Source organism: Numenius arquata, chromosome 10 (genome assembly GCF_964106895.1).
Source record: "Numenius arquata chromosome 10, bNumArq3.hap1.1, whole genome shotgun sequence".
In the NCBI taxonomy this organism is placed as follows: Eukaryota; Metazoa; Chordata; class Aves; order Charadriiformes; family Scolopacidae; genus Numenius; species Numenius arquata.
Window position 1 is genome coordinate 42,229,985 of NC_133585.1, and position 20,862 is coordinate 42,250,846.

Here is a 20,862-nt window from a genome sequence, read left to right on the forward strand (position 1 = left end):
CTGGAGCTGTTAGTTGCAGGTGTAAGTAATTAAAGCTACAGTGTACAGTGACATTTTAGGATAACCTCAAATAGTTTGCTAATCTGAAGGTATTTGGTACTAAAAACTTGGGATGGGAGTGAAGAGGAAGAGCAGCTAAAACTTGTGAACCCTATAATAAGTGAAGTTGGAGACCTTGAACACAAAACACAGCACACTGTAGTAGACCTGGTCCAGTCACACAGCAAGCTGCTTTTAAAGTTCTAGAAAACACCTTCACAGTTTAAACATAAATCAATATACTTACCATTTGGGTACACACACAGGAGAGCTGGCATCGATTAGAATATGTCATCATGCTTTATAAATACTATTTCAAAATTTGTAAACTTAGCAGCCTTCAAAAGTAATAAAGCGACAAATAAATTAGACCAGTTGCATACATACATGAGCTGCTTGGCCGATAGTGAGCCCCCGGGTACCGCCTGCCCATAGTGCCAGTCAGCACATTACCGCACGCTGACAGCTGCCTTCAAAGTACGGATCGAAACGCTTAACTGGGGGAGAAGAAAAAAAAAAAAAGTGAAGATTTAGTACAACAGCTGTATCTTTTTCATTAAAATGCTAATGACCCCTACAAATTTCAGGATAACTACATCTATAAATTATTCATAGTCATGTTGTCAGAGGAGATGAACTGTTGTGCTATACGTGCAGCACAAATTTATTATTAGTGGTTGGCCTCCATTAATAAGCTCACATAAATTTTAAGGCACAAAGAAGTCTCAGGTCATACAGTAGCTTCTTTCGGCCCATGATACAGACAGAACAACAAACACTGCAAGAGTTTACTTTTGGCTTTAAAATACAGTTAGCCAGTAGGTGAGGTTTAATAAAATGTCATCTTACATTTTGTAAAGCAACCACTAAGCAACAAGTGTATGAACAGTCTGCTGTAGGAGCAAAACTTACCCATGCTACATAACATTGGTTTCAATCTGTCCCTAAAAACCCAAGTGCCTCTCCAGGAATGGAGGCTATTTATGAGTGTATCAGTTTCCTTGAAGTATCAAAAACCCAAGGAAACAAGAAATGCATGGCACATCTTACGGTCAGTTTGGAATAAGAAATCACAAATCCAAAAATCTTAAGTGAAATGTTACCAAACCTGTCAAATAACTACTGTAAAATCTTTTAGTCTAAAAACAAGTCCCACTGTTTCTTTCTTCAGCATAAGATTTTGTACTAAAAATACAGCTTTCAGCTGATTTTCAGCTTTATCTTTTTCTTAGTCTATCTGAATAGCCTTCATGTTCCCAGATGTCTTCCAATATGCACTGCATGTCAACCATGCAATTTATAAAGATCTATTTCCTTTTATTTCATTCTCTCCCTTGCTGAAAGGACCAAAAAAGCAACAAATCCTGGGGAGTGTTTTTCCTAATTCATGAAGGATTTTTATTCTCTCGGCTACAAGCACAAGCTTGTTCTATCCAGGAAACAGAGAAAAATACCAGGACATTGATGAAATAGCACTGCACCAAAACTGGGAGATTTCCACAAATCTTCAGATACGTCAGTTCCCTGATTGAGTAGAACATCAGCTTACTCCTGAATTAGATAAGCCTTTTATATATATTGGCATCTGTGCAATTCTCCGATGAGCTGCTCTGGGAGCCAGCACCGCTGAAAACTACATAAAGATGTATTTTCAGCTGGATTAGAATCATAGAACCATAGAATTGTCCAGGTTGGAAGGGACCTTTCAGATCATTGAGTCCAACTGTCAACCTAACACTGACAAAAACCATCACTAAACCATATCTCTAAGCACTACATCTGTCCATCTTTTAAATACCTCCAGGGATGACGATTCTACCACTTCCTGAGCAGCCTGTTCCAATGCTTGACAACCCTTTCAGTATAAAAATCAGGCTCCTGGACTGGCTCAGAGTGGTTGCACTAGTATTGGTAGCTAGTAAGGGCAAGTGGAAAGAACAGGACCATGGCAGCCCATGCTTAAAATGACTTAAAATGCAATCATATAACTTTGCTACTGCCTCTGTGGATTACTCCTCAAATACAGACACCTACACGGGCGCATATCTGACAGTGCAAAAAACGGGTAAAGATCTCCATTGCTTCCCAAATCAGCGCTGGAAAAGCGTGTCCTGCTCAACTCTCCTCAGTGGAGAAAGTTCAGCGAATCAATGAGAGAGCACTCTCTTGCAACAAAAAGGAAAATTCTGGCTGTTGAGATGAAAAGCGAGCATTAAACAGTAAAATTAACATTAATCAAATCCCCTGCATTTCTTTTGCAGGGCAATATGGGATGACAACTTGCTATAGGCCAAACAGGCCTTTTCAAACTTCTGTGGTGCCCTACTAATTCAACGCATTGTAATGTTGTGCAAGGAAAAAAAATGCAGATGGCTCCTTCCCCTTTCCTGATCAGGAAGAGAAAAAAACAACCCCCAAATACAATATATTTATTAGTAGAAAAAATTAAGTCTCCAAATTCATAAACATTTTTACTCCCTTCAAATACCTATACACCAAGTTCCTAATTCACAGCAGAATATAACAGAACAATCCTTAGCTGTGCAAGGATTAAAAAACAAAATTACTGAGGGGAAAGAAAAACTGTAAGCAGATGACAGTATTTACAGTTCCCTTCCCTAGCATGTCAAAGAGCTTGATCAGTATGTATGGAGCAGCAAGATTACTCATTTTTCATAAATGCATTCTTGTCTTTCTAGAAGGTGTACACTTTTCTAAAGCAGTAACACTCACTAAATTACATTGAATGTCTACACTTGAGACTCACTATTCCTTCCCCTGCCTTGCAGCACAGCATTGGAGGGGGCCTTCTGCACCATACCATAACAAAAAAAAACCCCTAACAGATATAAATTAAAAATCCCAAACCCCACAATTATGCTCTCAAACAGTTGAATTAAACTAGAAGACAGTTTTCCTAAAGAAGCGTGCCCACTGTGGGAATAAACCACTCTTAGGAGAGGCCAGACGAGGACCCAAAGGTACGACCTTTTTATATATCACATTCTAAAACCCCAGAAATCTCAGTGTAAAAGACAACATAAAGATACATTCTCATTATAGCAAAGGTTTCATCATTATCCTGTGTAAAATGAGAACTGCAAAGATTTACGACCTGGATTAAAGCCAACTATCAAAAGCAAGAGCCACACAGTAGGAGAAGTTAAACTGCTCTGCAAAACAATAGTGCTACTGGACTGTATGTACCAGCAGGGACATACCCACATCAAGATAAACAAAGATGCTGCTTGGGTTTGGCTTTTTTCTTCTTTTCAAGAACCAGCTTTGAGTTATGACCAGAATAGCCAAAGCGACCTGCCTTTTAAATATATCCGCTCACCCAGGTGAATCTCGGAGAGACTCCTGAGCCTCAGCAAGCTCAGGGAGCTCCCACAGAAATGTAGGTGACCTTGTTGGTATCTAAATGCCACAGCTAAAGCATCTGAAAACTAGCAATTATTTTCCATACACATTCACGAGAACAGGAGGTCTCAAATATACCTTTCAAAAGATCCAAGTACAATGTATGTGCAGGTTTGAGGTCTGTTTTGTTTTTAAATGTACATAACTTAGATATCCACAACTGCACATAAATCTGAATGCACCTAATATATCAGATCAAGTCTTCTTAGTGTTAGTTTTTAACCTGCTCACTCGCATTTTTTTTGTAACAAATGTGGTTTGTAACAGCTTTCTGTTTTGTTTTGGTTTTTAATTATTTTTCTACTGCAGAATTACTTTAAAATGTTTTATAGTGATTTTTACATCTTTATAGTTAAATTAAAATCTATATATACACAAACACACATATAGGCTTATGGTTTCTCTTCAAGAAGTATTTTGATTTCGCTCTGCCTCAAGATTTATTTTTTTGTCCTCTCTTGATGACCTTCCCTGATTTGTTTCAGGTGACCAGCCCCATGCTGCAAGCAATTACAGACAGCCATGGAAAGAAAACCTGAGCACTATCACGGCGTACATGGCCCCCAGGGGAGCACCTGGAAGCACTATCCACTTCACCTCACGCCAAGTCCTCTCCAGGAGCTGTGGTGCCAGAGCTACCAGCTACTCGCCATCACAGGTAATGAGGGCATAAATCATCTTGCAGAGAGGCCTGACATGACTTTCAGCTGAGGTTGTCATCTTCTTAAGCCATTTTCTTTACAGAGCTGCTTTTGTTGTGGCTCTTTTACATGTCTTAGTTTTTTATAACTGCTACATAAGAGTTTCGTTTTACTAGTATTAATCTTTTGACACTACTGAAAAAAAAAAAAAAGAAAAACTAAATTCTGGAGCTTTTTTTTTTTTTTTTTAATGAGAGAGTCAAACCAAGAGCTGTGTCCATACAGCAGAAACATAGGATCATGTTTGCTTGAACTAATTCCATTATCTTTTGTTTGAGCATGAACAACTCCTAGTCCAGCCTCCACACTTTTAACTGACATTAAACCTTTTTTGGGTCTCACCCAAATTTATTTGTTCACGCATGCTGCTGCTTGTGAGGGTATTAAATGGCCAGCTGACTCGTTGACCTCCCCTGGTTCTCTACAAGCAGCATTTACTATCAATACATGTGTGTTCAAACACAGTCATAAGTACATTCTTACTGGCTGCTATAATCTCATACAATAGATTGCCAGCAGACCTACCCTCACATGCCCAAGAAAAAAGGATACAAAAAAAAGAGATGACTGCAAATTATCTACAGAAGTCATCCAAGTGTGACTGACTACATCATTCATCGCTCACGAGGAACATCTACACACAGCAGGGAAAGAAAAAAGGTTATTGCATTTAGTTTCTCAAGGGACACCTAGTCAAGAAATTACATTCCAGTACTCCGTGGGTGATATTCTGACAAGCAACACAATCCCATCTTTAAAGTCTCGCTTTGAATGCCAGGAAATAGCCCTGCTGGGGAACAAGTAAGAGGAATGCCTTGCATTGTTTTAAAACCACACAGGGGCCACAGGTCCTATACAAAATAGGCCCACTATAGCAAAGGGTTCAGGCACTGAAAGTGGCTGATTTAAAAAAGAAATAAAAAAAAAAAAAATCTGCCTGTAAGGCTGGTGGATGGCTCATCTTAAGATAAGAAAGTATATTTCTATGATTCTATGATACACATAAGTTTTGTATACATAGGTACATATTTGCATATACAGTGCAAATATATACTTCCCATAGTCAACTGCTTCTCACTTTGCCTGCATTCAGAGCAGCCACTCAGAGCATCACCTGTAGGACAATATTAGCGAAACACATTTTAGACAAGCAAGGGAAGTGCACAGCCAAGCCATTAGGAAATTGTGCTGCCTATTTCTGGAGGTACACACAGAGACGGCACATTCATTTTCTGTGCTGGGAACAGCTATCAGATGCAGATCTCTCACGCCAAACTGCCTACTGGAGAGAGCACGATGTTGTCCACTAGCCAAATATCATTGTGAGTGTGACCTTTTTTTGAGGTCGTTAATGATTCATATCCATTACTCTTTATCTAATAACTACCACCTTTTTTTTAAAAAAGGTGGGATTTAGGGATTTTTTTAATTTTTTTTTTTATTTTAGTCTTCTGTTAGCCAAGAGACCTATCTACTTTTCCAGTTTTGTTTGGGAGCACTAACATCCAGGAGGTAACGCTTTCCCATCACCTGCCTTTGCTGAGAGGCAGGAAGCTGCCCTGCTTATGGAAGGGCTCACTCCCCATCATCCCTGCTTGCTGGCACAGGATAAAAGCTTTCCGGGAGCTGGAAAGACAACCACAGCCCCGCAGCCAAGGGGATGTGCTGCCTGCACTGCACTCGCCATGGGTTTACCACACTGGGACCTGTCTGGCATGCAGTGTGATCCAGATACCAGACATGCTCAGAGAGTCCCGCCCTACCCAAAACCCTGGCAACTCCACCATTTCTGCTTCCAACAAATTCACACTACTCAAATACTGGTTTCTCGTAATCATTCTCGATCGCAATTTACTGTCCTGAATACTTTTTGGCTGCCTTTCTGCTTCTAACTCCCCCCCCTATCAAGTTCCTATTTGGATGCTTTCCCTCTTCTCCATTTTTGAGAAGTTCTTGATGATGGTTTGTCTTATTCTTGGTCATCTTTTCCAGGTACTGTCTCACCTGCCCGCTTAGTTGAGGCTCCCATACGCTATGTGGGGATGGATGTTATGATTTCCCACTCTGTTCCAGGGGATATCATCAGTGTTAGTCACTTGGACAAAATGCCTACGGTGTCCCTAATTCACATGTCACAGAGTCCCCCAACTCATCAAAGCCGTGTTTTCTGAAATTTAGTGTTTCAGTTACTTCTGCAGGCAGATCCCATAGAGCAAGGTGAATTCAAGTCATTCATAGTCCCCTGACCCCAATCCCCTGAACAGACAATACACACTGAGTAAAACACACCTGCTTTTTTCATTTATTTATTCTCTATTAAGTTACGTTAATGCAGATTTTGTTCAACCAAACAGTAAAAGGAGGCATTCAGGACATTTTATGTGGAACTATACAAGTCCATATATATTTTAACACAAAGAAAAACATTGTCTATAATATTGACAGGTGGTTATAAATCAAGATAGCTTCATTCACTCCAGGGCAGCTATCTGAACTGGTATCAGCTAAAAATCTCAATTTTACTTGCTCTTTGCGGGAGGATTTGTTCAGTTAAAAGTAAAGTTGTACAAACACAAAAAAAAAACCTTTAAGTTTAAGGCTGACAAGACCACTATGGCCATGCTGTGAGCCTCTGGGGCTGCAGTGAGGTCGGGCTGCGTGCCAGAAGGAAGCCTGGCAAGCCACAGAGCCGTGCTGGAGCGGCAAAGGCACTACACAATCAAAGCAATCATCGCCAGGTAACACAGATCTTCCTGCAAAGCCAAAAACAAGAGGGTGATACTTAGGGTTGCAGCGATGCATTCTGAACTTCATTCACATCGAGATCAGCAAAAAGCGTTTTTCAAAGCTGACTGCCAGGTAACAGCAGTAATTCAGAATGAGAAGGTGCTTGTTTCTTCTGACATTAGAGATGCCCCTGTGCTCTTGTTTCCCGTGGGAAGCTTTTTCAGGCACAGCTGGATTTTCTGTCACTGCATCTCATCACTACTCCCCATGCTTTTCCCCACCCTGTATCTCGTAGGAATGAACACAATGTTACTGCTGTCCTTCCAAGAATGGATGCAAAAACTCTGATGCCGAGACAAAACAGAACCAGAAACTCCAGAAAAAATGTCATAATTTCCGTGCTTGCCAGCTCTCAATTAACCAATGGGATGAGCTACAGCTTCTCTCTTCAAACTGATGTGTCTGCTAAACCAAAAACACCTGTCAACTGTTCAGCGAGAAAAACAAAAACAAAACCACCACCTTCTTGATCTTGCTGGTATCCTCCATTAAATATTGAAATGTAATAAAGAGAATGACCTAATTTTATTACTCAAGACAAAAATGCCCAGCTTACCCATCTTGCCCATTTGCATCTAAACAATCTAATCTGCACTCCTTGAGTTTTACCTTTCCACAGGAGCAGTGGGCACAGCAGAACTCACCTACTGCTAGAAGATCAGGGTTTCAAGCCAAGGCTGTTTCTAACTCCCATGGTTACCAAAAAGCCCTCAAAAGACAAGCTGAGCATAACATAAAGCTGAGCTCAGCTGGTTTCCAGGGTGTGAGGACAGAAGAGAATTGTAAAGCAATACAAAAAAACCCAAACAAACAAACAAAAAAACCCCCAAAACCAAACCCTGCACTGATATTTCTTTAAACGGTTCCTTCTGGAAGAGTTGTTCCACCACCAGCAGATACCTTCTGTGACTTTCCTTATCACTGTCCCAAGCAGCCTCCACTCTTTCTATCTTGAAAGCAAAATACCAAAACAAAATCACAACAATTCTGTTCATGTCTTATTACTCATTCCTCTTGTCATCAGTTTCCTATTTTTATTTAACCCGAGCGCATTCTACCCCCAGTCTGCAATGCAACAGCCACAGCATCAGCTGCTGCTGCTGCTCCCTGGGGACTTGGTGGTAGCAAACGCAGTAACAAATGTAGCGTGGGTTGTATTTTGACACTTCTAGGTAGAGATTCTTCTAACAAAGTTTACCCTATCGTTTTTATATATTAAAAATTATATAAATATCTATTTATGATATAGATATACAATATATATGTTTTGTATATAAATATATGAAGCTTTATATATATTTATATTTGTGTAACTGCCTCCTGACCACTGGACAACCAGCTAAAATCCCATTTACAGTTCACAGCAGAGGAAGGACACTGAAGCAAACCGTTACTTTAACAAAATGTTATTGTACCTGTGGCAATGGAAAGCTGTAAGACACTAACACAGGCTTCCTCCCTGCTTGATTTTGATCTCAGACACAGTACACAAACTTCAGCAGCCCAGACAAGCCCAAGTACCTTCAAGTATTTTTTCAGAGACCGTAAAGCAGGAAGTCTTAGGGAATGGACAGTTATCAAAGCTTTTGTACAGGAGCTTTGATGCACCGAGGGACGCACAAAATGTTTACCTCAGAGGAGTTAACAAGAGGGAACACAAACAAAGGTCCAAATAAGTGGTTCAGTGAAAGCAAACTGGGAACTTTTCCTTTTAATACAGTAAGAGGAGAAAGGAAAATACAAATTAACCAGAAGAGTAGAAAAAAAATCGGATGATAAAAGGAAATTGCAATTAATATTATCATTAATGATCTTGTCACAAAAGGTGTTAGTGAAATTGTCTGGTGACACAAAATTTGGATGCTCTGCTGCAAGGAGAAAGATGGAATTGCCAAAAGGAAAACTGGATGTAGAGAAGGAGCATAACAGAAATGTAATGAAGTAACACAGAGCACAAGGTCATTCAGTCGGGGTATCCATAAGAAAAATTCTGCTGTCACCGTCAGGCCATGATGTTTGGAAGTGATGGGAGAAAGAGACTCAGCTACACCAGCAGGACACTCACCTGCTCAGAGCTTCCAGGGAAGGCAGAAATCCTTCCGGGGAAGGCAAATACATTCTCTGGTTACAGCCCTTCTTGCTGGGAGAGAGCTGGGAAAACACTGACACCATCCTGCGAGGTAATGCCCAGACCTCATCTGAAACAGCCCGGTAGCATCTGGTCCCTCGCACACCAGGGATTAATGGAAAACACAGGAAATTGGAAGATAATCAAGGTACCAGATTTCTCTCTTGTACAAGGATATTAAGGGTTTGGCTTACAGGAAAACGAAGGCTGAGAGAAGCAACAAAAAGTTGAAAGTGTAATGTTGGCACAAGAAACGAGTGCATGTAAAGCACTCATTGCTAAATTTAGTCTAGAAATTAGAACATACCTAATATCAGAGAAAGGTGTCCAAGAACAGCCTTCCAAAAGGGTATAAAATCATCTAACAAAATAATCTCAGAAGTAATGAATTGTGTAATATGATGGGGGTAAGCATCTGAATGGGAGATACTTTTCTCTGATGTGATTTTTTTTTTTTAATTTAAAAAAAGAGCATTAACAATTTATTTTTTTTGTGGAATTCACTGAGAGGTTAACAAGAATCTAAGCAACCACCTTTGGACAAAAATCCAGCAGGATTATAAAAGTGCATTGTTAGTGAATAACAAGAACGTCCAGAGGACAAAGGTTTTTAAAAAATAAACAGAACAAAACAAACCAACCAAGAAAAGAAACCCACCTAAGATTTGAGGTGGCAAGTTTCAAAGGAAAAGATGTCTTTCATCTAATAGGATTTTGAAGAAACTTTGTGAACAGATTTTTCACTCTGCTTTCTGCACAATTTCTTGGCCTTCTTAATTCTTTGAAGCAGTCAAAACCAGGAATGACTGAAAGCAGACGAATTATTTTTGAGGCACGAATAAGGATTTTTATTTCTACTATTTTTGATTCTTTCCTTAAAAAGCCCCCTTTTCTAGGTGCAGTTACCAAGTACATGTCTGAGTGTGTTAATTTGCCATAAACTGGACAAGAGCTACAGCTCTAGCAACAGAAGCAGCACATTTCTTTTTGCTGCTGAACCGAAGGAAGGACTAGAGTCTCATTTGTAAGAAGTACATTTTTTTCAAGAAAACAATTCAGCCCTCTGGGATTTTTTCATTTTGTTTTTTAACCCACAGAGATATTAAGGAAAAATAAATTGAAAGTAATCAGGAATTCCTATGGACAACAGTGCTGTAGTATCCAAATAGAGTATACAAAATAAAGCTCTCCTTTGGTTCCAGTTTTGGCAGGTTTTATGGCAGAGCCATTTGATACCAAGAACTCTCATACAACACCTCTATCGACTAAACTGTTGTTCATCCATGTACAAAAGCCCTCAGCATTTTAGTAATTAAAGAAATGTTGGAAAGAGTTATTTCTATTATTTTCTTACATGAAAAAAATTACTTTAAGAACAGTTAAGGAAATACGGAAATAAAAAGCCAAGTTTTTTTTACATCTTTCTAGAAGGTAGCTACACAAACTACCTCTTTAGCTCTATAACAAAACCTCATGCTTAACATGTCAGTGTTGTACTGAAATACCTCTGAAAAAGTTAACAAAGTAGTAATTACACTGAAAAATTGTATTTCAGTTTCTGTCAAAGTACTTGTTTAGCCTCACCTTGCTGCAATACAGCTCAAATCATTCCTAAGCTGACACACCACGTGCCAGGTTTTTTTTGCGACAACGCAGTGGAAAAGATTCTCAGCGCCCAAGAAGAAAAATTTAACTGAGTCACAAGCCAAGATACGGTCCATTATCTGCAGTTATCACATAAGAGTTCCACCTTTCTTGATGGAAGAACTTATTCTCAGGAAAAAAACAGTTTTTTAAATAATTAAACATCTGCCAGAATAATCAAAATAGAGTTTCACGTTGTCATTGATGCTTCCTAATCCTAACTGAACCATGAATAATCCCGTTAAATATTGCAATACTCCATTAAAAAAAGCAATTTTATTTAACATTTTCTAAAATGATGTTAATTTCTACCTCATGGTACCACTTTCCATTTTTTGACAAATAAGATGAGTCTGGGGACAATAAACTATCAGCTCAAGACAATCAACCAGCTGAGATTCAATTATTTCTTTTCAGGTCTCTCCACAACGCCATCCCCCAAGGCAAGAGCTGTGTCCTTGGTTTGTAAGGACAATTGCTATCAATACAGCAAGAAATTTATTTCTTTTTGAAAGTATGATATACTAAGGTAGTAAAAAGGGCTGAATTGTATCCTACACTACCCAGTACTACATCTTCTGCTGCTGTTACCTGTGGCAAAAAGCGATGATGAACAATGACAACACTGGGAGCAGAAGCACAGGCTATTCCATTCACCTGCTGCAATTTGAGAAGTTCCCCCAAGGTTTCCTTCACAACCTATTGCTATCATTAACCAAATCAGGCACCAGAGAATTAGTCTGATCTTGTGAATAACATCATCTGCAAACAAGCAGCTATTCTCTCCAGTCCTTAGAGATGATAACACAGCGGGAACTTTCTGATAGCCGCTGCCGGGCCCCAGCAGAGGGCTTGCAGCACACTGCTGGGGAGCTACCATGGAGGTCCTGCAACCATGTTTGCCAAGCGACAATATAGCTGTGAAAACTGAACTCTCCCGTTATTAGCAGCAAAGATCCCACTGGGGCATGAAGGAAGATGCTCATGTGGCCTGAAGGATAACCTGAGCTATCGCTGCATCCAATGGAGTTTGTCCTTGGCACAGACTTTCACATTTATATGTTTAACATGTCTACAGAATACATTTTAAGCGTTAATCCAGTGAAGTCCAGAAAAGGGTTAGTATTTGTGATCTCAGAGATGACATGGTGAGCAGCAGTTCCACTGTGAGCATGACACCCATCCTTTTCTGCAAGGCTTGCTAAAAGACTCTGAAAAGTAGCAATAGCTGCTCTAGTAGTTGAGCCCACACCAACTCCATTACCTCCAAAACCCACAGTTATCATAAAACGAGTAGCCTTTCCTTTTAATTTGAAAAGCTAGGATCTGGCAAGCTGTATCCTCCCTGAGCACCTGGGGTGAGGAGTTTCAACTGCACTAAACAATGACTACAACACTGCTCCCCTCAGCTTGGCATCAAGGCAGTCTGCCACGAGAAGCACATAATGCTGATTAAAAATTAGCAGGGGTGGTCTCACAAAGCTGCCTGCAAGACACCCAGCTAAGGCCAGGCCAATAGCTGCACCGTGCCCTGGCAGAGGGCTTCCTGACCATAAATGAGAGACCAGCCAAGCATCAAGCAGCAGTTCCCCTAAAGATGCTCTGAGGGACAGCTCCTTGGAAAACTGGACATGGTTGCGACGAGGAGCAAAATGAGTTAGGGCAACTGGTCCTATTAAGGTGAAGGTCCTCAACCCAATAGCTTCTTCCCCAGAGAAAAGACTGGGAACTTATTTAAGGGAAATTATGAGGCTCTCTTACTGATACACAAAATTACTCAGGACAGCAAGAAGACTTAGAGGCTCTCCTAGTGAAAGAAAGAGGACCAAGAGGGAAGAATAAAAAAAAAAAAAAAAAAAAGAAAGAGAGAGACATGAGAATTACCTAGTATATGATACAAATTAATAATGTGCATGGCAACTTTATGTTTTAGAAGAATACTGCTCGGTTCCCATGTAAGAACTGAGGATCTGTCAAACAGGTACAGAGACTAAAGAGAAGCAACCTGGAAATAAAGGTTGCATCCTTAGCCCAGCCTCCTGTGTATTACAGGCCGCTAAGGCTGCTTGATTAACATACACAAAAAGCATGAAGACCAAGACTAACACTGAACTCTTACACAAGCCCTTCAGAGCCATCAAACTGCACTAAAACACTCATGGGTAAAACACTCATATCTCACACATCTGTGTACGAACATGAGATTAGCCCTGGCTGCAGTCTCACCACTCTCTTTCTGCAAAGGCTACTTTAATAAGAGATATCTTGTCTCACTGGAGTATAGCTTCGTCTAAGGGGAAAAAAAGAAAACCTCAAAGCGATGAAATCTCTGAAATTCTTCAGGATGAGAAGCCCTTCATAAATAAGGAATTCTTTGGGATAAGTAACATGCAGCATGAAAGATCATTTTCTAAATCCATGTCTCAGCTAGGTACTAGCATTTATCTCCTTTCTACATTTTAACTAACCAGCTAAGGAGGACACTTACAGGGTAAGAGTTTGCAGTTGTGCACCCCTCAAGTAAAGCAAGAACTCAAGGCATGCACAAGCTCTGCAAACTCACCTCCAGCAGTTAGGACTGTACAAAATCATACCCTTGTAAGGATCACATCAGCAAAAGCCCAGGAGAGCGCTGCTGTGTTTCAGAAAGGTGGGACAGCAATCCTGATGGAAAAACTTCCTCCCCCTGGCAGCAAATGGTGGAGTTTCTCTGTGATGCTTTGCCAGTACAATTGCTTGTATGGTGCAGGCAAACCTACAGACACGCTTAGCCCAAGTCTTCCAGCTAACAGCCCTTTCTTTGTGCTTGGGCAGACAATGCCAGACCTCTCACCTATCTTATTTCTGAAGATGAGAAGCCCCGTGTCTTGCCAGGCACTGGGAAGTATGTCCCCAGCCTGTCATGAGAAGGAAGGGAAAGCCACAGCGCCAGAGGCTGCTGGGGAATGTGGCACCAGATAACCCCTCCACATAGATGGCCTCAGCTGGTGACACAAACCAGCTGCCGGTTTGAGTCTCCCTCCCACTCTGAACCCACACAGCAGGAGACTGCACTTCTGCTGTACATTGAAATCCAACACAGCTTTCTGCATTAACAGACAGTATTACTGACCCCACTGCAGTACTATGAAACACCTCTGTTGTGTACCACCTTCTCTCACACGAGGTGGTAAATTGTAGTGTTCTGTCGCACAAATACAGCTAATCTGCAAGGATGGATAAACCAAGAACTGCTCTTGCTGGAGAACTAGAAGAGCTGGAGAATCTTCATTAACAAACACCATGATAAACAACATAAATGCTGCATAGAAATACAGGTACCTCTGGTCTCTGTGCTGGGAGAGATCTGAGGCTTCAGTGTTTGAGACATGGGACAAGAAAAGAGCAGAAAGGGCCCCCCCCCCCCCGAAAATCCCCAGACACGGAGCAGGTTACTTACTCTCCCCAGCACGTTGGTGTAGAGGCTGTACCAGAGCACCAAGCCCTGGCGTACTGGGCACCAGCACCCCCTCAGGTCGCTGCAGAAATCAGGAAAGCTGCAAAACAAAACCAAGTCATGTATTAAAGTTTTTGTTTATCAAGAGTCAAGGAGGGATTAATTGAAACTACTGAGCTCACACAGGTGCAGGTTACCAGAAGAAACATGCAGGGTCGCCCTCTGCAGCAGGGGGAGCCTGGGCATCAGACAAGCAGTACAAATGACAGAGTAACCCAAACAGCCACCTTCAGCTTAAATCCTTAAAAACCACCCGCATTCACAACACACTCGCAGAAGTAGAAGCGGAACAGCGGATACGTATGTTCCAGTGCAGGGATCTTCCCAAGCTGGGCAAGTGTCGCAAGCTGCTGTGGGACCACGGCAGCTCGGGCACATCAGAGACATGCTGCAAAGGCGGCTTCAAATTCTCTCTCCCTGCACTGCATTGACAGACCTGTGGTTTTCCCCATGCACAAACCCTGAATATCACAAAGGAAGTGAATTTAGATGGTAAAGATGAGTCTGAAAAAAGCAGCAAAAAGTCCTCACTAAGCAGCATGTTCCTAACCTAATTTTAGTAAAAAAAAAAAAAAAAATTAAAAAAAATCACCTTTTCAATTACGCTTGTGTTCAGGAGACATCAAGTACATAATTTATTTTTGCAAAGTCTTTATGCTGTATCACAGTCAGTCCCTAGCTGTTCTGCCCCCTGGTAAATGATTACATTAACGCTATGGGGTTTAGTAGTGAAAAATATATTGGGATTGTTGCCATATAGTGACAGAAGCGAGGTTATCTCCCCATCAAAAGATACTCAGTCAATGGCAGCAGATCTGTCACTCAAACCATGTTCTAGGATCCAAGGTATTATTTGACTTTGTATTTGTTCTCCCATCTGGAGAAAATAAATATGCAACACTGAAGATACAAATCTCATCTGCTGTAGAGCTTAAAAAATTTTATTCTTTTTTAAAGCAAAAGCCAGGCTAAATGAAGCCAACTTATATTCCATTTTAAAGAGAGATTTATTTTTTCCTGTCCTTGTTCTAACAGAGAACCAAGAACTATAAGTCCTAGAAAGTACTGAGACAGAAAAGATCATTTAAGAGAGAGAAAAATGTTCTCATTAAAAATCATATTTGTCATTTGGCAACTTGAAAAGGGACCTTTTTATAAACCAGATGAAAAATAATTTTAAAGTCTAAAGCTTTTTTAAGAAATCAAGAAAATATACTAATTTTTATTTTGATAATGAAATTGCACTTTTAAAGCACTCTTCAAGGGTGCAGGAAGAAAACAGAACAATGCTCATTAAACTACTATTCCAGTCCAATTTAGCAGGCACATTTGTGGACTTGTGTCAGATGATAAGATTTTAGTATTTAAGAGTCCCAGTAAAGCCAAGAAACTAGTGATTTCCTTCTGTTTGAAATTCACAGGGTTTATATAAACAAGACTTTCTGGGGTAAGCGTTGAGATCCCAATCTTCTCCACAGACTGGGCATAGCTAGCTTTTTTCCAAATGATTTTAAGGGGTTTCTTCCTGAGATAAACAAACAGATGCATCCATCTGCGCTGGCATGGGCATTTTTATAATTAACCCTCTTCATCCTATACATGAAACCTAATTTGCTGTAGGCCAAGCCTAGTGTAACTGCAACAGCAACAGTGGTTAATTCAATAAGAAATAAGCAACAGCACAAAAAGCATTTCATGTCTGGAACAAGACAATTTTTCAATCTCAACTGAGACAGGGTCAGCTGCTGGTTCTGAGATCAGAGGAAAGCCTGAAATACATACAGCTCCTGAAGGCAGGAATGACCAAGCCCTCCGATAAAACAGCAGACAGGAAACTGCAAAACAAAGTTTCAACACGAGACATCTGACCTCCGATCCAAAGGGATATTAACACTGATGACAAATTCCTGAAGCTGTGCTACCACACACCCAACATTTCATATTCCCCAGTTGGGAATTTCTCCCCCACCCTGAGCGTCCTTCCCTTTTCTCCACTGAACACATCCACCTCTCCACGCATATTTTTACCACGTTGTCTGCTTTGAAAATTGGCAGACTTGAAAATAACAACTCCAAGATGAAAAAAACAGACTTTTTTTTTTCCTGTTTATAAATCTTAATATTTCAAAAGAAAAGCTCAGCCAGCCAACAGTGCAGCAAGTGCAGCCTCCCAGACCTATCCAAGCCAGAATAATTCATTTAGGAATTTATTAAAAACAGTGAATTGGAAGGCAGATAGCACGCAGGCACTGATACCCTTCTTAAAAAATGAATTACAAATGTTTAACGCCCACAGATGACAAAGTGGGAACATACTGTTACAATTAATGAGATAAACAACTGGCTGGCTGAGGTAATACTAGGTGCAAGTTTAAGAAATTAAATAGTCCCTGTTTCCTTCTTTTGCAAAGATGTGGTGACGGCTACATACACTTAAAATGGGTTTCGATATTCCCAGGTACTTGGATTTCCACGGGACACAGCTCTGCAATTCAGTCCTCAGAAACGAGGGATCTCACAGGTGACAGCATGCAACACGATCTTGGGCACATCACAGAGTTTTAGTTAGAAATAATAAAACTGAACAGAAAACACCAGCCAGCAAGGAAGAAGTCTGGGAACTATTGCTCCTGTTGAGATGCTAGACCAAAACTTACTCAAAATAGAAAGACAACTACCTGATAGAGACCCCTCCACACATTTGTAATGTCTAAAGTCAGAGCAAAGCTACTTTCTTGAGCTGTAGCAGGATTTACTGAGCTAGGAATCACTGCAGGTTCCTTCCTCCTGCTCCACTGCAGACTGCGCTTATGCCCAGGGGCTTCCTGCCAAGAGCTAAGGTGGTCAGCAGGTTTGATTGCTCTCCTTTCCAACCTCCTTGCTTTTGGTAAGGAACTTTAAAGTTTAGGTTCAGCATTAAAGTGGCAGGTTTCCGATTGCCAAACTTAAACTGGAGTCATTTAGTACCAAAATAGGTTTCATACTTCAGTAACTCTCTTTTTCTGAAGCACATGTTATACAAATGGTGTGCTCCTCAGCAATGAAATTGCATTTTTGTTCTTGCCTTTAAGTGAGAAAAACACCTGCACCGGTAAGGTTCTCAGATGCTTCTATTGACTTAAATGGAGCCACTCTGATGCAAATCCACTTCATCTAAAAATTGACGCCAAAAAAAATAAAAAGATTCACCAACTCTTCCCCCTTCCCCACTGGGCAGCCCCTTCTTGGAGGGCCCCAGCAGAGGGCAGCCAGCCTGGGCTTGGGGGTGGCACGTCTCTCCATGGCAAACAACAGAGTCTTCCGCTTCTTCACCTCCAAAGCTTGTTTTGTAGGAAAACAAACATACCTATTTGCATCAGGGAATACAAATTTTAAGGATTACATCTCTCTGGAGCAGTCCTCCTATATTCTTTATAGCAATGGCTATATATTGCTAACGGCCTGCAAACCTGCCCATGTTGGGCAGGGTGCAAGGGTGTAAAATCAGTTAATGTGCCAGCTGGCAGGGATCCAGCTGCTCTGGGAAAACTAACTATAGATTTCCCAATCCCTGTGCTTTTAGAATGGAAGCACAGTTATGAACTCATGCATGAGGCTGAGGACATTATATATGTACAGTGAACTGGTACCACTCCGAAATGGGTGATAAGTTTTCATAGCGCAGCTTTCTCTTGGCAGGTGCAGGCCACCTGCATTTATGTCATCAGACTGGGGACTCTGCCTTTAATAGGCTTTTAAACAGGAATCATAGGATCACACCTACCTGTCCCTTAAAATTTCCACCTCTTCCTCCAATTTAGAAATAGAAGAAAGAAATCCAGCATAACATCAATAACTAATGAGTACAGCATGGTCATCTATTTCAGGCACAAATTTTTCTCTTTCCTTCTAGAAAGGACATTACCAGTTTCTAACTCCAGTCCATCAGTGTCTCCCAGTGAGCCTCATACAAGGGCCCTGAAAACCCAGACTGCTGGGGTTGGCTTCTGAAAGGAGGAGAGAAGGAAGAGCTGAGTTTTGTTCTGAAGTTTCTAGGGGCCTTACTTTGGAAATAATTTAAAAGAGGGGGAAAAAAAGACCAAAACAACAAATGATGATTTTCTTAAAAACAAAAAAAAGAAACCTGCCAGATGGATTAACAAGTGGCACTTCAAACTGACAGATGTGGGGAACTCTCATAACATAATGATGGGTAAAAGACTCATTAAAGATGGGGTGGGGGACAAGGCTGCTGTCACCACCTCAAGAATTCCCTCAGGTTTTTAGCATCTACCTTTCTTTGTCTGCGTCTTACGTTCTTTGACAGCAGGTTTTGCCAAATCCACAGAAGGAAGTATCTTACACATTAATTCACTTACTGCCCTAGAGGGCCAAAAGGAAAATAGCATCACTTAAATGGTATTTTACCTTCCCAAATTTTTGAAGCACAATTTTTTTTGAAGGTCAGGAAGAAGCATTTCTTTCACAATTAGCGGCTAAAACACTGAAACAAAAACACATGGCACTTTTTATTTACGAACTCTGAGAAGTCCAACAAAACCGAAGTGATTTAGCTATCCAGGATTTGCAGGAGGGGTCCCACTCTTCCCCTTCCAGGTTAAAAGGCATATTCTGGACACCTTCCTGGAAAGGGCAGAAGATGGTTCAGGTTCTCCTAGGCCAAGAAGGAATATGGGCATGGGTCTTCTGCCTCCCCACAACATGCACTGACCGTGGGGTCACTATGGAAGAGACTGTGAGGAGGGAAAGTCTTGGTACATTTTGTTCCCTTCATTTTAGTGATTATTTTTATTAAAAACGTCCAAAGTGGATATTGGAATGTGGGTTTTGTTTTTTTCTTTTAAAGTTTTGTACAGAAGAGGGCAAGGGGGAGGAGGGAGGGATGCAGGGAAGGATGGAAGGGAAGAGCTAAGAAACTTGCCTTTCATGCCACTCTGGACCAAATCTGTGTTTTCATTTTAACTAATCTTCCCCACCATCGCCCTCAAATCATTTACACAAACCTCCACATTGCCAGTGACTGTTCCCAAACACCAAGGTGTTACTTTAGTCCTCTGGCTGCACGACTTACTGCTTGTCTCAAGTCTTACTGCTCACTGAGCTGTGCTGCAGAGCCACCAAAGTAGAAGGAGGCAAAGCACCGAGTTGACACTGGAGCAGAATTCATCTGAAGGAGAGGCTGACATCTCCCACTGCACAGCGCTGGCTCCAGCTCACCTGGTCCTGTCAGACTGTGCACCCCAAAAAACCTGCTTCAATTCACGTTCTGCTTCTATAGTTAGCCATAAATCATAATATCCTATTAGTAAAACCTTATGGAAATATCCTTATAGCCTGAAGGAGTGGGTATTTCTACTGGTGAGTAATCAGCTTCCTAAGGCTGACCCAGGTTGCCAGGGCAGGAGCTGTTCCACAAATACGGATGCTGTTCTGGTGCTAGGTCTCAGCACACACACATCCAACGTGCAAAAGCCAGTGGAAGAGGAGGAGAGCACAGAAACGTCCTGAACGCAGCTCCCACACTCCGGGGCAGGTGGTTTTCAGTGTTCCGAGCATCCTTCCTGCAGCACAACTAAGCCTTGTGTCCTCCCTTGTGTCCCTAAGCCCATCCCTTCTCTCCAGCTTCCAGCATCACTGCTGTCCTGTCCACTGTTGAACTCACAGCAAGAACCAGACAAGTAGCTGCTGTTACAAAATGGTCTGAGCAAACATCTGGGCTGAGGCTGACAGTTTCTGGGTTATTGTGCCAAAAGCACAGCATGACCCACAGAGGGGTGTGTTTGGCTCAGCAGCAACTCCTCCAGCGCAGTTGGAGTACCACTGCAGCGTGGTTTTCCCCCCAGCGGATGGCAACCAAGCCACATTTTCTGTTTGCTCATCCCTCCTGACCCAAGCTTCGGAGCTCACAGAAGCCCAACAAGCAATTTGCTGTTAGCACTCCAGCAGCAAAATAAGTGCCCTTTGAAAATGCTCAAGCAGCTAAGTTAAGAATAATAAAAATTAATTAAAAAAAATTAAAAATGAAAGAAAGAAATTTGAATCAGTATTTGAAAACAAAGCAGCCTGGAATTTCTTTCAAAAAAAATCTTATTCTCAGCACAATGGGATGCAACTTAGCCAGCTGAACAATTTTCCAAATACATGTTAAGAACAAAACTTACTTTCATACGGGCATCAAATTTTAAGGAAGGAATCGAAAGCCTGGAAATGCATGCTAATACATGTGGCAGAGACCAACCATGAGGGTTAGAAGCAACTAAAGATGCTCATCCATGAGCTGTCAGAGATAAAAACATCTCCAAATGATTTGACTTCTTGGCAGACGTACCATACTCAAGACCAGGTTTTATCTATCACTTAGAGAAAGACGTATGGGTGATGAGTATTCAGGTCACACACACCTTTCCCGCAGCAGCCCACAGCACTACTATTCATGTGATAAACACCCACGTCACAGCAGAAGCCAGTGGCAATGAATAATGCAGGAGATCCAGTCACTCTACCACATACCATACCCATGGGACATGGAGGCAGCATTTTAGCTTAAGTCATCCTTCTCCCTCCAGGGCGCAAGCTCGCTCTTTGGTTATTTTCTCTCCGCCTCCTGTTCTGCACATACATTAAAACAGGTCAAACCCAGCAAA

The 20,862-nt window shown here is 41.3% G+C and overlaps 1 protein-coding gene across 2 annotated transcripts in view; it reads right to left on the minus strand.

Moving 5' to 3' along the window:
- APBB2 (amyloid beta precursor protein binding family B member 2) overlaps positions 1-20,862 on the minus strand; it is a 180,463-nt gene that overhangs the window by 110,008 nt on the left and 49,593 nt on the right. For both annotated transcript variants that reach the window (XM_074155296.1, XM_074155295.1), the window contains exons 3-4: positions 14,162-14,258; positions 427-536 (exon numbers count right to left, since the gene is read on the minus strand). The gene's annotated coding sequence lies outside the window, so the exon portion shown is untranslated. The remainder of the gene's footprint in view (positions 1-426; positions 537-14,161; positions 14,259-20,862) is intronic.